Source organism: Ambystoma mexicanum, unplaced genomic scaffold (assembly GCF_040938575.1).
Source record: "Ambystoma mexicanum isolate Mex_15411 unplaced genomic scaffold, UKY_AmexF1_1 Mex_scaf39, whole genome shotgun sequence".
Lineage (NCBI taxonomy): Eukaryota > Metazoa > Chordata > Amphibia > Caudata > Ambystomatidae > Ambystoma > Ambystoma mexicanum.
Window position 1 is genome coordinate 1,655,424 of NW_027182454.1, and position 16,082 is coordinate 1,671,505.

Consider the following 16,082-nt stretch of genomic DNA (forward strand, 5'->3'; position numbering starts at 1 on the left):
ATTCCACCCCAATGCCAATAAATCACTGCTATACAAATCAAACAGGTTTCATTACATTGTGACTGAAGAACTTTGCAAAAACGCTAAATGTAGTGTGGGACTGTTTTTTTGGTCAAAGTGCGCCCCTTTGATGAGTTGCTTTTTTATGCAACTACTAGTTTTGACCAGTGTTGCTGAATATCCTTTAAATCATTGAACACCCCCCATCCTCCCCCACCGATTGGGTACTATTCAAACAGCCTGTCACAAAAAGAATGAATTGTCATTTGCATCTGTGTGCCACTTTTTCATTGGTTCCCGAGCCAGTTTTATGCCCCAGTCCGACCCTGGTGGCTGCCTAAAGTGAGCCATTGAGGTTGTATTCCCAGGGCAGGTGCGGATGATGGGGAGACTAGGTGCAAAAAAGTATTCATAGAAAAAGGATCGGGAGCAGGAGAGGCTGGCGCAGTAGCCTGGCCGGGCCCAGGCACCATGCAGCCCTCCCGGGGACCTCACAGGTGGGTGCTGCAAATGCCCATCTCTCAGCCCCTCGTACAGATGCCCAATGCACAGCGCCATGTAGAGCTGCCCACTGCATACCCCCTTACAGACATCCACTGCACAGCCCCCCGTACAGATGCACACTGTACAACTCCATATACATCCGTGTAGGGATGTAGTTTCAGACACCAACATAACTCAATTCCTGGTATGTCCACTACACCATGCCGAATACCATTCCGTCCTGGTAGGACACTTTTTTCAAGACGCCCTAACGCCATCTATCGTCTGCAACACAATGTCAAGATGTATTCTTTTCTCGCCTTGTTCATTCTTACTCAGTTCTACTTGGTAGAGAACTGGTTCTATTGGTCTACATTTACTTCTCACGATATATATTCGGGAAAAGGTAACCAGTTTAAAGGTTGAGATAATGGCAAAATTATGGATTCAGCCTGCACAAATCATCATTGCCTCATATATGCAGTTTTCCACATTACAAATTCCAGTGGCATACATTTTGATGGGAGTGCACCGTCCTGAAGAAGATGGACATCAATCGTGAAACAGCTTAGATGCTCTGTACCATCGAAACTACTGTTTCTTTGCATGTCAAACCCAGTGTATACAATAGGTCACGACAGTATAGTAGTTGACGTACGGCACCCACCTCCTTTTTTAGTTCCAACTTCAGAAATAACCAATATTGCCTTGCTCATGTAGTTGTGGTAGTTCTTACATTACCTAATGTGGCCATAGCCTCTGACCACCAGCCGGATGATCCCCTTCAACCAGCATGATGTTCAGATTGCTTTGGCTACACTAAACCAGTACTGACTGAATTATCAGTCGTATTTTTAGACAAGCACTTTGCTTGATCTTATATTCTACCTTCTAATCAAATGTTGTTATTTAGACAATGAGCTCGAACATGATTTAATATGTATATTTTAAATAAATAATGAAATACAAATAAAATATTCATGTTTTCTAATTATTTTGTTTTTGGTATGGTTTGATCTGTGGTTCCGAATTTGGGTGTCCCTCTCCCTGTCCCTTAGCCGGATTCCGCCTTTAACTTGATTTTTCCGCTGGCATACTTTATTTATATTATAGTTGTTACTTCCTCTTTGTCAGTGAAGTAGAGGTCTACCCATCTCCCATGTCTCCTATCTGATACTTGAGCATGCGCAGTTTGTTCCTCTTCCTGCCTGTACTTTGGTGATTCTCTCTCAGGGCCCAATACTTGCTTTTGCTTTCTCAGCGCCCGGCAAGTTTACACCTCTGCATAGGTCTTGATACTTGAGCATGCGCAGTTTTTTTCCATGATGTACGCATGCCCTGCACCGCATGCTTTTACTGCGCATGTTCCTTGGAGCCGTATATCAGCACAGCACATGCTCTTGGGATCCGTGTTTCAACTCTGCGCATGCTCAGAGAATTAGTATCTCGGCAGTGTGTATGCTCAGAGGATCAGTATCTCAGCAGGGCGCATGCTCTAAGGATCAGTATCTTGGTACTGCGCATGCTCTCGGGATCCGTATCTCTACATTGCGCATGTCTGTTCTTTAGTTTGGCGGCCTGGATTTGCTGATGGTGATCTTTATCTCAGCTAATCTGCAGTTACTCTCCGAGATCCAAAGCGTGGTATGTGGTCTTTTTTTTGTCTTCCTGGGATATCAAATATGACGTTATCAAATGTGAAATACATCCAGCGGTGTAAGCGCACGGGAACTAAAGAGCACGATGTCCCCTTTTTTTTAAAAAAAAAACCGTATACTTTGTTTTCAAAGTCATCCCTACTGGGGACTCGAACCTGGGCCTTCCCGGTATCAAGCCAGTGTAGAATTGCACTGCTCTATCTCTCACGTGTTTGAAAGGGATACTTTATTTCAATGGACTGGGATGTAAAACCTATTCCCAAACAGCCAAGAAGCCCAGTTTGACAGTGATCTGGATCTGCCTGTGAATGGTTGTGGGATCTTGTTTGCATGTAATGGGAGGGGGTCGGGGAGGGGGGTGCATGTGGCTAGGCATGTTCTTTAAGAGATGTGAACAGTGAAGGGGAGGCTGCATGAAGGTGCAGGCTGAATGGGATAATGACACACTAATGGTATTCATTTAAATCAATTTTCTTTCGTTGTTTTCTTCAGTTTTACTAGAACTGTTGTAATACACAATGTTGCAGGGCGCAGTGGAGGAAAGGAAGGACCCATGAGTATGGGGGCAGTGGGCAGAAATGGAGGCAGGGTGAGGGAACACAGTTTTCACACATTTTAAAAAAAACATTTCAACCACTAAATCCTTCACAATCTTTTAAGGAATAATTGGGGAATCATTTTCTGTAGGTGAGTGACCAGCGACTATTCCCTTTGGTGAGAAAGCAATCCTCTTTTTTGGCCAAGTGTTAAGTTGTCTCTGCTTGTTCTTCATAAACCTCCAGTTAATCCTGTCTTCTGTGTATGTGATGGAGGATGCATTACTGGGCAGGGAGAGGAGATGTCTTGTGTTTGTAGTATTTAATTAATAACGTAAGAATGTCTTCCATTTCTAGATCTAAACACACTATTGCGTCATCCTACTCTGCACAACGTAAGAAGCACAGGCACCAAAAGGTAAATAATTATTGTAGTTTGTTTCTCTGCACAGGTTGCTCTATGCTTCTGAGATAGCCTGTCTCCCTCCCTGTGTTCCTGAACCCTTCATGCACCCTTCTCTCCTGTCTTGTCTCCATTTCTCCCCCCTGCCTCATCCTGGAAGTGGTGTCCTGATCCAGGTTTAGTGTCCATGTATGTGGTTCAGTGGACTAATGTGTGTGTACTTATAGTCACTGGTCCACCCAGCCCTTCATCCATCCAAGATTAACAGAATGGGTTCCGCTGAGTTGTGTAACAATGACCATCTGTTAGCTTCTGTCTATAACACCAAAATGCACCAGTGGGAGAGCGGGGGGGGAGGGGGGGAGCAGCACTCTACAAATACACGAATTATTTTATGTTAATACATTCCTCTGTGCCTTCCTATTAATTAGTAATTTGCTATTGGACCTGTATGGTGGATCACAGCACTTTGCTATAGGGGTGGAGAAGTGGAGGTCTACAAGTGAATTAAATAGGCACATTGGTAGCTACAAGTAGTGTTGGTTGTTCTCCTTCCAGATCACCAGGGGAGCAACGGAACGCCAGATCTGCACTTGGCCATCTATCTGGGTGTTGTTTCGTGTCTAAGTATGAATGAGGGAGCATTCGGGAGAGGAATTGAGAACAAGAGGTAGTCGATGGAAAGGATGGTATGGAGTGCAGAAGTATGACAGACCCACACTCCCCTTGCCTGTCCACCCGCTAGAGGCGCCTCAGCAAGAGGTGACTGAAAGGGAAGCCCCTTTTTCACGCTTGTGAAGGGAGGTGAGTCAAGGACAGTGACATGCCTGCGTACGCGCGTTCGTGAATGGTTAGAGATTCAGGTGATCAGATTATTACAGGCTCCTGAATCATCTGTATCCCTTCTTGTCTCCAGTTATTGAAATAATGACCAAATGCCATTGTTAGGTGTTAGGACCCCCTATTGGCTAGCATCCCGTGTGCATTCCTGATGAAAACCCACTTTGAAGCACTCGCCCACACCTTGCCCTGGGAGGGAAGCTCCCTCAACTGGGCATAGGGGCCTCATTATAAGTTTGGCGGTAGCCTTGCCGGTAAAGCTGTCAAACTTGTGAAAAGTTCTGGCACCCATCAATGAGGAATTACCGGGGTATTCCGACTTTGCCGAATCCGGTAAGTCCTCCATTTCCGGGTGCCGGTAAATGTCAGTCCCCATTCCCATTGGAGCCCCATAGGGCTCAATGTGAATGGGGACGTCGGATGCACCGGTGCATCTGACATGCTGTGCTCGCGGGTGCCGCTCTGCCTGCCATGTCAGACTTGGCAGGCTGACAGGCACCCGCGAGCACAGCTCGTAGTATGGCGGTACGGTAGCAACGGTGCTAGTAGCTTACTGGCACCATTGTTACTGTACCACCATACTTATAATGAGGCCTTAGCTCTTCATCAAGTCCTCACAGCTCAGACGCTGCAGATACTGTTGCTAACAGCAGCATGATTCAGTATATTAAACAGTTACAGAGACAGTGGGCCTCATTCCGAGTAGGGCGCAAAGGGATACCGGGCACCGTTAAGGACATCGGTGCCGGTAATCCCTTTGCGCCCTATTCTGAGGTCCCTTAGCGGGTCCGGCTATGGGCACCTGGTTTTACCAGGCGCCCTTAGCGGGAGCTGCAAAAGGACCAGAGAGCAAATAACAGTAGCTGTTAGGGAGAATTCTCATTTTATGGCTAATTTCCCTTACCCAGTGAGTCCCCCAGCAGCTTTGCTGGATCTCTGGAGTTATTTCTTTCCACTGGGTAAGAGTGTGAGCTTTTTCCCCACTCTTACTTGTGTTTTGCTATGTGTTTTCACCTGTTGTTGGTGATTGTGGACTCTGGAGTACACCACTTCAGTAGCCCCCTTCTCTTGTGTGTCACCCAGCACCTTCAGTGCAGCGACACAGGGATGTCGTTCAGACTTCCCATCGACTCCATTTCTGAGGCTGACTACTGTCCCCCAGAAAAGGGTAAAGTTACCATTAACTTTACTTAGTCAAATTAACCACCGATCCAGTACACCCCATCTTACACGGAGTACTGGAAGGGTTAACTCTTAGCCCTTTTTATCTATACCTCCTGGAGCATTGTTTCGCACTTTTAATATTTAGACATGGCTGGTGGCAGTGGTATCTACCCATATTTCCTACCGCGGTTATCTTATATAACCGTGGTAATATTGTAGGCTATTATATTAGCCTCGAACTTAAACCCGCTTGACCAAATACTTTTTCTTTTGGCTCCAGTGCGGTTTATTCACCATTTCTTTTTGTTAAACTCCTTCTTGTGTTTTACTTTGTGTGGCAAACCAGGTTTGCCTTCTTTGTTCACTGTCTTTTGGCGGGCTTCTGCTAAGAAGCCCTCCTCAAGGCGCCTGGGTGTCTAGGTGGGCTGAATGTGAGGGAGGGGTGTAGTCGCCCCCTGCACAGGGTATCCTAGGAAACCCAAGTCACGCTTTTTCATGATTGGCTGAGGTGGTTGTCCGGGCTGGACAACCCCCCTGCTGGGTGATTGACAGCCAGGCTGTGTGAATGGGGGATTTTCACAGAAAAGGCAGGTCTCTTGGGCTGGAAGTCAGAGAATCGCCACTGGAACTACAGGGAACAGAAGAGAATCGGAGGAGAGGTCGACTGCTGCAACTATCCCGTCCCGGTGAAGCCCTGCTGCAGTCCTGAGCTATCTACCCATCAACCACTAAGAGAAGATCCAGTCCAGAGTCTTCTTCCCTTGAACCTGGTGGGGAAAACCAGCTCATCTTCTTCAGCCAGAGGCCCCCTTCGTGATCGAAATCGCTGCACACTGCTGTAATGGTCCTGATAGCCACCTGAAGAGCCTCTCCTGTTTTTAAGGAGCGCACCTTTTATTCATCGTCGCTGCTGCTGGCCTCATCCCTGTGTGGTGTAGACCCCCTTCATCGTCCTTCTTCGTGCCGAAACCAGGAATCGTGGGTCTACAGGAAACTACCAGGAACAACTGCCTTGGCATCAGCTTCTTCTTTGAAAAGGTACTGTGTCCTTCTTTCTCGCTTATAAGGCTTGCCCTTATTTTTCCCTCCTTCTTATAACTTTTGCTTCCGAACATTTGACAATATCTAAAGTACTCTTGGCAACTTTGAATCGCAAACTATCCGACGTGTGATCCTCTACACAGGAACCCGGTTCCACTTGACACTGACTCCGGCCTCTTGACTCTTGCATTTCTGTCCATGAGTGTTCTTCGATTCTGTTTGCCTAACTAACATATTGCCTATGATTTTTGCCCCCAACTCTCTCTGGGTATCTCAGGTGCGCTAAGTGTGTTTTTGCCCCGGTAGCATTTCTTGCCGCGGATACGCATTTATTTAGTAGACCGAACAGTCAAAAGTGATCGCAATCGTATTCACGGTAACTTGTATTGTTCCGTAACACTGGTTCTCTCAAACACAGGGTACTTACCTTGATTCATACCGTGCAAAGTGAATTGGTCAGTTGTAGTGTATTTAACATGTGGTTTTAAATTTAATAGAAGTGTTGTGTTGATAATGAATGGTTTTAAAATAAATGTACTTATATTTTTTTACCTGAAACCTTGAGTCAGTGTTTGCTTGAGTCACAGTAATTGTGGTCCCTTTGTGTAATCCCTTCCACTGCTCATATACTCTTGAGATAAGCCTGGCTGCTCTGCTACTGCTACCACTTAAACATAGTAGTAAAGGCTTGTACCAAAGGTAAAATTTGTATTGCCACCTGTAGTCTTAATTGTGTGTAGTGGTCCCTAAGGGCACTGCACAGGATTCTGCATAGCAGTACCGCAAATTGCGGTACCGTTATTAGCTCCCTCCTCATTCCCATTGAGCCCTATGGGGGCTGAAATGGGAATGGGGACTGCCTTTTTCAATGGGGACTTGTACTTACCGGTCCCGCAAAGGTCTGACTACACCGGTAAGTCCCCATTGAACCAGGTCGAAGTCGGTACCGGTATTGGAGGCAGGCATGGTGCTAATATCACCATGGCTACCTCCAAACTCGTAATGAGGCCAAGTGTATTAAATAGTTCTTAGGGCCAGGTTATATGTGGTCAGGGTGATGACAATAATCGGCAAAATGGGGATGAGACAGACGATTAACAGTACTGAGTACATAGTGATCGAAGTAGTTAGGCGAAGAGCCATTCTTTTACTTTAGCTCTGAAGGCCCAGAAAGAGGGTTCGCCTCTGATTGCTGTTGGGAGGGAGTTCCAGCATTTGGCGCCAGCACTGGGAAACTCTATTTCCCCCTGCCATTTTCAATTTAAACTTGGGTATATTGAGGCAGTGCAGGTAGGTAGATCTGGTTGGTCTGGTGGATCGGTGTCTTGAGAATTTGTCTGATAGATTTTGTGGAGCTATGTTGGCCAGGCATTTTTGTGTAATGACAAGTGTGCGAAGTTTGATTCTGTCACGTACTGGTAACCAGTGAGAGTTGTGTCTGGAGGACGAGATATGGCTCGAGCGCGGTATGTTCAAGGCGCAGCGCAGGTTGTTGTTCTCCCATTGATTCTGATGGGTCACACTCAGGCACCCAATCACTCAGAAGGGCATTCAGCAGTCAGTCAGCCAATCGGGCATACAGTGCATTCAGGCCATTCTCCTCCCTCTCAGACACTCACAACAAGGAAAGTGTATGGGGACAAGTACCCAGCCATTCAACACTACACACTGCATTCATATCAGTTTCGGGCAGAGCTGTCTCAGTCATTGTGTTTCATACCAGAAACCAGACATCCACAACAAGAAGTGCATATTGTTCACACACTCCATTCATCCAGGTCCCACCCACAGGGTGTACCCACAACATACAGTCACTGGGAAGGCTCTAGCCATTCTGGCCGGGACTTCACTACAATACCATATATGGAACTTCCACCCAACAGCCAGTCAGGGGGAAGGGACAGTCAGGGCTTCCCAGGTCTTTGGGAAAACAAGGTAACAGGCAATAGAAAGCAAGAAGCCACAGGGGCCATCTTGTTTCCTATCAGGAATCAACTGATTTCAATGGCAGGGCCTGGGTACTCCCAAAATGGAGGATACTCGTCACACCTGTCAAATTCAGCATGGAGTTGCCACCAGCCCATACCGTGCTGTGTGGGCCACACACAGGTGCCCAAAAACATACACTAGGGGCACAGGGTCGTACCCCCACCCATGGGTGCCATAAATGTATCCCATGGGTCTGTACACCAAACCAAAAATTGGAAGAGCTGTACTGCCAGGAGTCCCACATGGACTCCTGGGCAGAAAATAATACAGAACACAAATGAAAAAGGACTACAGGACAAGGACAGGGAGGCCCTGTCCCTCCAATGCCTTTCCAGCATCACACTAATCGGCTTCCTCACCGGCCAAATACATTCAAGCTTTCAGTTTAATAGCTTTGTCACGCCACGGGACTCGAGACGGGTTTCAAGAAATCCGCGATTCACCAAGAGTCTCGCTAAACCTAATGTAAGACGGAAATGCAGCAAAAGAATCCTGCATTTCCGACCTGATTCATGCAGAAGGGCTTGGAAGTTACCTTGGCAACGGTGGAAGCCGTTGTCAAGGGGAGGGAGTCGGCGTTCAGGAAGCAAACACTAGTCACATGACTTCCTCTTCTTAAACTCCGCCCTGTCCTAAGTTCAGTGCTTCTGATTGAGCTCTTTTTGGTTTACTGCTTCGATTTGTGCCTTGTTGTGATTCTGCTTACGTTTTCTCGGACCTGCATTTTGGATTTCCCTAGTCTGTCTTGGTACCTGGAACTTCTGGTTTTTTCGACTGATGGCACTCGTCCCTGGACTCGCTACTTGTCTGCTCCCTGGTTCTGTCGCCGCCCGCTTGTGTTTTTGATTCGGACTGGATTTTGGCTTGCTGTTCTTGACCCCCTTGTTTTTGACGCCTTTACGGATTTCTGATTTTCCGTGTTTGAGTTCCTTTCTGTACACTCACTTTTGTGACTTCCACATACTCTTTGTAACAATAACTTTCTCAACCTCGCTTCCTTGCGGGCTTGGAGTGGTTCAGCCGCTGCTGCACCGCGGAATAGTATCAGCCTCCGCTGCATTGTGGGATTAGGAGTTCTCAGCCTCAGCTGCACCGTGGGATCCTGCCAGCCTCCGCTGCTACGTGGGTGTGTTGTGTTTCCCATTCTAGCCACCCCGTAGGATTTGTTGAAGACCTAGACCCGGACTCAGCCTCAGCTGCACCGTGGGAGAGAGCTAGTGGAACTATTGTGGTACGGTAACTTGTGCTTCATTCTTATTTCCTTTTTGTTCAGGGAAGTGGGTCACCCCAATCCATACGGGTTAGTGTAATAGATATCTTGCTCGTAATTTTTGCTATAGAATTCACGTTATTAATTAATTTACCTTTCTTCACAGCCATGAGGTCTCCAAGGATTCCAGTCTTTCGATTAATCAGTCTTTCTGGATGTTCCTTTGTACATTCAGAGAGGTATATTGATAGAAAAAATTCTTCCTCTACACTATGGGGTCAAGTTTGTGAGGAAGAATTCTGACAAAATCAGAAGCCTCATAAATGGAATCTAACGAGACGCTGGCTAATTTGTTTCAGTTAGCGGCAGATTTGCGCACTGACATGGCTAATGCACATGCCACGACCCAACAACAGATCTTGGAAATACAAACGGCCATGCATCCCCCCCTCCCTTCCGGTTCGTCCACCTCCATCCACTTCGGGTGTAGGTGCTGCAGCCACACAGGCCGAGGCAGGGCCGGTTTACGTCACCTCACAGTTTCCGTTAGCTCCTCCTGAGCGGTGTCATGGGGATCCTAAACACTTCAGGACATTTTTTAATCAATGCCGGTTACACTACTTATGTCGCCCAGGATCTTTCCCTGATTCCGCAACTAAAGCAGCCTTCCTGTTATCCCACCTTGGGAGTACTGCTGCAGCATGGGCTAACCCTTTATTGGCAGAGGGTAGCCCTCTACTGTTTGACTGTGATGCATTAATTGCAGCCATGGGTAAGGTTTTCGATACACGGTACAAGGCCCAGGTTATGGAGTTGGAGTTGTTAAGTTTACAACAGGGGGATTCAACTCTTCTGGCTTATTTGGCCAAGTTTAATCAACTGGCTGCTGAGACAGGGTGGCCAGATGATAAGAAGGCCTCGCTTTTTTACAAAGGGTTATCCGATTCATTGAAAGATACTCTTGCTTTGGTACCAGTCGTCCCAAACACATTTCCAGGATTGTTGGAACTGGTTCTACAGATCGATGCCCGCAAGGCCGCTAGAAAGAGTGTACTAAGAAACCCATGAAGAAACAGGGAAACTTGAAAGCTCGACAATAAGAGGAGTCCGTTTGTCGAGCCCTTCTATGTTAATGGACTCCAACTTGGTAACGCCCTTCACTATCACAGTTATGTTCCTGTTCCCCCCTGGGAAATTGGTTCCAGCTACTGCGGTCCTTGATTCAGGTGCCACTGGAAACTATATTGATTCGCCAAATGCCAAAGAGCTAGCCTTACCTATTCTTGCGAAGGACAAACCAGTGGCTGTTAATGCTGTTGATGGTTCTTCCTTGTTGTCTGGTATGGTTACCCATCAAACCATTGACCTGGTTATGGAAACTGGTCAGGGGCATACTGCGACCATTGGATTCGATGTCATTTCAGCCCCACAGCTCAAGTTAATCTTAGGGATTCCCTGGCTTAGAACACACAATCCAACCATTGATTGGTTCACAAACAATATTGAATTCTTGTCTGAACACTGTGAAAACCAGTGTTGGCAGTCAAAATCTCCAGTAGATAACCCATGTCGTCCATTGCTGGAGGTTACTTCCACCATCGGAGCAGTGCTCACAGGGGAGCTACCTAAAGAGTATGCTGAATTCCAAGACGTATTTGATGAAGGAAGTGCCATGGTTTTACCACCTCATAGACCCTATGACTGCCCCATAGATCTTATTCCCGGATCCAAGATACCCTCCAGGAGGGTTTATTCATTGACACACAAGGAGGACCAAGTGCTCAAAGAATACATTGATCAGTCTCTTAAGTCTGGGTTTATTTGTCCTTCTCGGTCTCCCGCGGCTTCTCCCCTATTTCTTGTTCCTAAGAAGGACGGGGATCTGCGTCCATGTATCGACTACAGGGCTCTGAATCTAATCACTATTAGGAATCAATATCCTATTCCTCTAATCTCTATCTTGTTGGATCAGCTGGGTTCTTCAGCTATCTTTACCAAATTAGATCTCCGAGGGGCCTACAATTTGGTTAGAATTCGTAGTGGGGATGAATGGAAGACTGCATTCAAAACTAAATATGGCCTTTTTGAATACAGAGTTATGCCATTCGGACTTTGTAATGCCCCTGCTACCTTCCAGTTCTTCATAAATGATGTCTTTCATGATATGATCGATCAATTCCTTGTTATCTACTTGGATGACATTTTGATTTACTCAGCTAATTATGATATTCATGTACAACATGTCACCCAGGTCTTACAATGGCTTCGAGAGAACCGCCTGTATGCTAAATTAGAGAAGTGTATATTCCATGCCACTGAAGTGGAATTTCTCGGGTATGATATCACGTCCAAGGGAATTCAAATTAGTCAGTCTAAAGTCAAAGCGGTGTTAGATTGGCCAATACCTAAATCCCTTAAAGCTCTCCAATCCTTTTTGAGATTTGCAAACTTCTATAGAAGATTCATTAGGGACTTTTCTACAGTGGCGGCTCCTTTAACTGCTCTCACAAGCAGTAAAAAGTCGTTTATATGGGGAGAGGAGTGTACTAATGCTTTTGTTAATCTCAAGACGGCGTTTACAACCACTCCCATTCTTTAACATCCAGATCCTTCCCTTCCTTTTGTGGTTGAAGCTGATGCTTCTGACATAGCTCTGGGTGCGATCCTGTCTCAAGAATGCCCAGATACTCATGGGTAGCACCCGGTCGCTTTTCATTCCCGAAAATTAACATCTTATGAAAGCAACTATACCATAACAGAAAAGGTGTTGGTGGCCATCCATGGGCAAAGATGTTACTGAATACATCGCTCGTTGTTATGTTTGCGCCCAGTGTAAAAGTACCCATGCTAAACCAGTAGGTTTACTTCAATCCATGCCCATACCAGACCAGCCTTGGTATATGATATCTATGGACTTCGTGGTTGAACTGCCCTCGGTGTCCGGTTTCGATACTATTTGGGTCGTCATCGACTATTTTACCAAGTTGGCCTTGTTCGTACCTTGTCATGGGATACCTACTGCTACGGTGTTGGCGGAGTTGTTTCTAAAGAATGTCTTCCGTTTCTTTGGTCTTCCCTCAATTATCATCTCGGATAGGGGTTCACAATTCACCTCTCATTTTTGGAAATCCTTGACTACCTCTTTTGGTATTGATGACAGATTTTCTAGCTCATATCATCCCCAGACAGATGGGCAAACGGAACATTTGAATTCCACCATGGAGCAATACCTAAGATGTCTGACCCATCAATATCAGGACGACTGGCTCTCAGTCCTTACTATGGCAGAATTTGCATATAATAATTCTCTGCACTCCTCTTCAGTCCTCGCCCTTTTTTGCCTTATTTGGACGTCATCCTAGGTCTTTGCCGATGTCCCCTGTTTGTCCTTATAATCATCCCGCAGCAGCCTCTTGTGTGGAGAGTTTGGTGTCGATCCGTAGTCAGGTTAAACAACATTTGGAACTGACTCAGGAACGCACCAACCACTATGCTGATGCTCATCGTTCTCCAGCCCCTAGCTATTCTGTGGGTGGGAAGGTGTGGTTATCTACGAAGAATCTGCACTTGCCAGGGAAAAGGGCCCTCTTGCCTCGTTATGTGGGTCCTTATTTGGTCACTGCATTAATAAATCCAGTGACGGTGCGTCTGCGCCTTCCTTTGAAGTGGCGGATACATCTGGTATTCCATGTGACCCTTCTGAAACCTTTCTACCCAAACACCACCCTGCCTTCACGTCCGCTACCTCTACAGATACAGGGTGAGGAGGAATATGAGGTTCACAAGATCCTCTCTACTAAAGTTTCCAAGGGTGTTCGATGGTATTTTGTTGATTGGAAGGGCTATGGGCCGGAAGACCGTACTTGGGAACCCGTGGATCATATCCATGCCCTGCGCTTGATTGCCGACTTCTGGGCTTCCCGGAGAGGGGGTCTACCTTTTGGGGAGGGTACTGTCACGCCACGGGACTCGAGACGGGTTTCAAGAAATCCGCGATTCACCAAGAGTCTCGCTAAACCTAATGTAAGACGGAAATGCAGCAAAAGAATCCTGCAATTCCGACCTGATTCATGCAGAAGGGCTTGGAAGTTACCTTGGCAACGGTGGAAGCCATTGTCAAGGGGAGGGAGTCGGCGTTCAGGAAGCAAACACTAGTCACATGACTTCCTCTTCTTAAACTCCACCCTGTCCTAAGTTCAGTGCTTCTGATTGAGCTCTTTTTGGTTTACTGCTTCGATTTGTGCCTTGTTGTGATTCTGCTTACGTTTTCTCGGACCTGCATTTTGGATTTCCCTAGTCTGTCTTGGTACCTGGAACTTCTGTTTTTTTCGACTTACGGCACTCGTCCCTGGACTCGCTACTTGTCTGCTCCCTGGTTCTGTCACCGCCCGCTTGTGTTTTTGATTCGGACTGGATTTTGGCTTGCTGTTCTTGACCCCCTTGTTTTTGACGCCTTTACGGATTTCGGATTTTCCGTGTTTGAGTTCCTTTCTGTACACTCACTTTTGTGACTTCCACATACTCTTTGTAACGATAACTTTCTCAACCTCGCTTCCTTGCGGGCTTGGAGTGGTTCAGCCGCTGCTGCACAGCGGAATAGTATCAGCCTCTGCTGCATCGTGGGATCCTGCTAGCCTCCGCTGCTACGTGGGAGTGTTGTGTTTCCCATTCTAGCCACCCCGTAGGATTCGTTGAAGACCTAGACCCGGACTCAGCCTCAGCTGCACCGTGGGAGAGATCTAGTGGAACTATTGTGGTACGGTAACTTGTGCTTCATTCTTATTTCCTTTTTGTTCAGGGAAGTGGGTCACCCCAATGGGTTAACGGTCACCGTTGCCATTAACGGTGACCGTTAACCCTTACCGCCGTCCCTGTAATGAGGCCCATTGTCTTAGTTAGGTCCGATACATTTAGATACCCACATATAGCAACACAGTAAGAGCAACAAATGTATTTATGTTGCAGTTGCAGCGGTTATAGGTAGGGCACCTTTATAGGCTGGTGTTTAGTTGTTGTATTATTAGTACGTATTGATGTGCAATATGGGGGAAGATGGAGTCAGTAGGGTAGTGTGGCATAAACGAGATCAGTGTGGTAAAAGTGATATGAGTAACGCCATTTTGGATGTTAAGGCCTAGCACACGATGAACAGATGAGAATGCAGGACTTGGTGTGGATCTGCTGCTCGGTAACACCAGCTCCAAAAACAAAGCCCTTTTTCCATTCCCCCAGCAGAGAAGCCGAGGTCGGAGGCATTCATTGTACGCAGATAAACACTATTTGTATCCAACTGCAGGGCCTGGATGTGATGGGAACGGAATGTTAGTTGGTAAAAGAGCAGTCCGGGATGTGCCCTTTGAAAGACAAATTCATGAGACTAGTGCACGTGGCTGTGTAATGCCAACGAGCCAGCCGATGATTTAGAACACTACTGCACTCACCCTGGGACGAACACCCCATATGGATTACACCTAGACGCACAACTTAAGCAAACAAATCCTTGAAATTCAGACTCGAGAAAGGTGCCCTTGTCACATCATCCATGGGCACCTGGGGTTGTGAGGAGATAAGGGCAGGGAGCTGTGTCTGGAAAGTCTTGTGATTCGGCACAGGAGTAGCAGAGTTGATGCCAATACATTTTGTACAAACTGGGAGGTGCAGCACGCGTGCGCCATGGCATCTAGGTTAATCAGGAAGCCTACTGTCTCGTCAAAAGCAGGGTTGGCCTCGCAAAGTTTCTTTGATCGCGCCTAGAACAGGAGGGTGAACATCATGTGATGGTCCCAGGTTTACAAGCTTATCGATAAGGACGCATCAATCACACATGTGGGTTCGGCAGTGACTATGTAGGGGACCATGTGTCTATGGAAATGGGGGTAGCGTGGATGTGGCCAATCGGTCATGGGACTACAGGGTGGGCGATTACCTTGTTCTATAGATGGTAGCTAATGAGGGTGGTGGGATTATGTTGTACTCATTATTAAGCATAGTATTGTTAATTTGGGTTTTTCCTGCTATATAAGGTGTAACGTCTTGAGATAAGACAAGCTCTTTGTCAGGTTCGTTCTATGGAACTGTCTGAGACCCTTTTTGCATATAATAAACCTTGTTGTTACTTGCAAAGAGGTGCAGTGATTATATTGGTAATCTGGATTGGTTTTAAATATACGTTTTCTGTCTGCCATCCTTTCAAAGGTATGTGGTTTGTACGATCCATACATTCTAAAATATAAAATCCAGTTGGATAAACCGCCTATCCAAACATCATGGTCACTTAGCAAAAAGCATCAAAAAAGGTAATTGTGCCTTAAAAAATGTAGTGTCAATTGGAATTGTCCATGATGCAAACATAAGCCAAATCTGAATAAAATCGTTCCATAGGTAGTGAGCTAATTACCATAAGTAGGATTACTTCCCTGTGCAGATCAGTCAAATATAGTAATTCTCGCAAAAAGAAAAGCTTTGGGTCTCTAGAGCCCAAACATTCTATTCCAAAAGCTTCAAAATCCAAGCAGAATAAAGGTGTGAATATTAACCCCTCCCCTATGGCCATAATGGAGGAAGTTGTTCCAGCTCGATGCTCGTCCTCGAGCTCTGCTCTCCAGTCAGATGGCATTCCTTTAGGATTCACAAATAGCACTGCCTGCCTCCGCCTAGAAACTGTTTTTTTTCTAGCTTTAGAAAAGTTGTTTACCAAAAGCCTAAAGATTTTTTATCTATAAAAGCTGAAAGCTTTTATATGTCTAAAAGCCTGATGC

The 16,082-nt window shown here is 46.3% G+C and overlaps 2 protein-coding genes across 4 annotated transcripts in view; one reads left to right on the forward strand and one right to left on the reverse strand.

Annotated features, from left to right (window-relative positions):
• The window catches only part of LOC138559121 (zinc finger protein 268-like), a 618,574-nt gene that overhangs the window by 152,468 nt on the left and 450,024 nt on the right, over window positions 1–16,082 (reverse strand). The gene's annotated exons all lie outside the window — the stretch shown is intronic.
• The window catches only part of LOC138559118 (zinc finger protein 268-like), an 83,923-nt gene continuing 69,899 nt past the window's right edge, over window positions 2,059–16,082 (forward strand). For all 3 annotated transcript variants that reach the window (XR_011299170.1, XM_069642685.1, XM_069642686.1), the window contains exons 1-2: window positions 2,059–2,127; window positions 3,035–3,095. The gene's annotated coding sequence lies outside the window, so the exon portion shown is untranslated. The remainder of the gene's footprint in view (window positions 2,128–3,034; window positions 3,096–16,082) is intronic.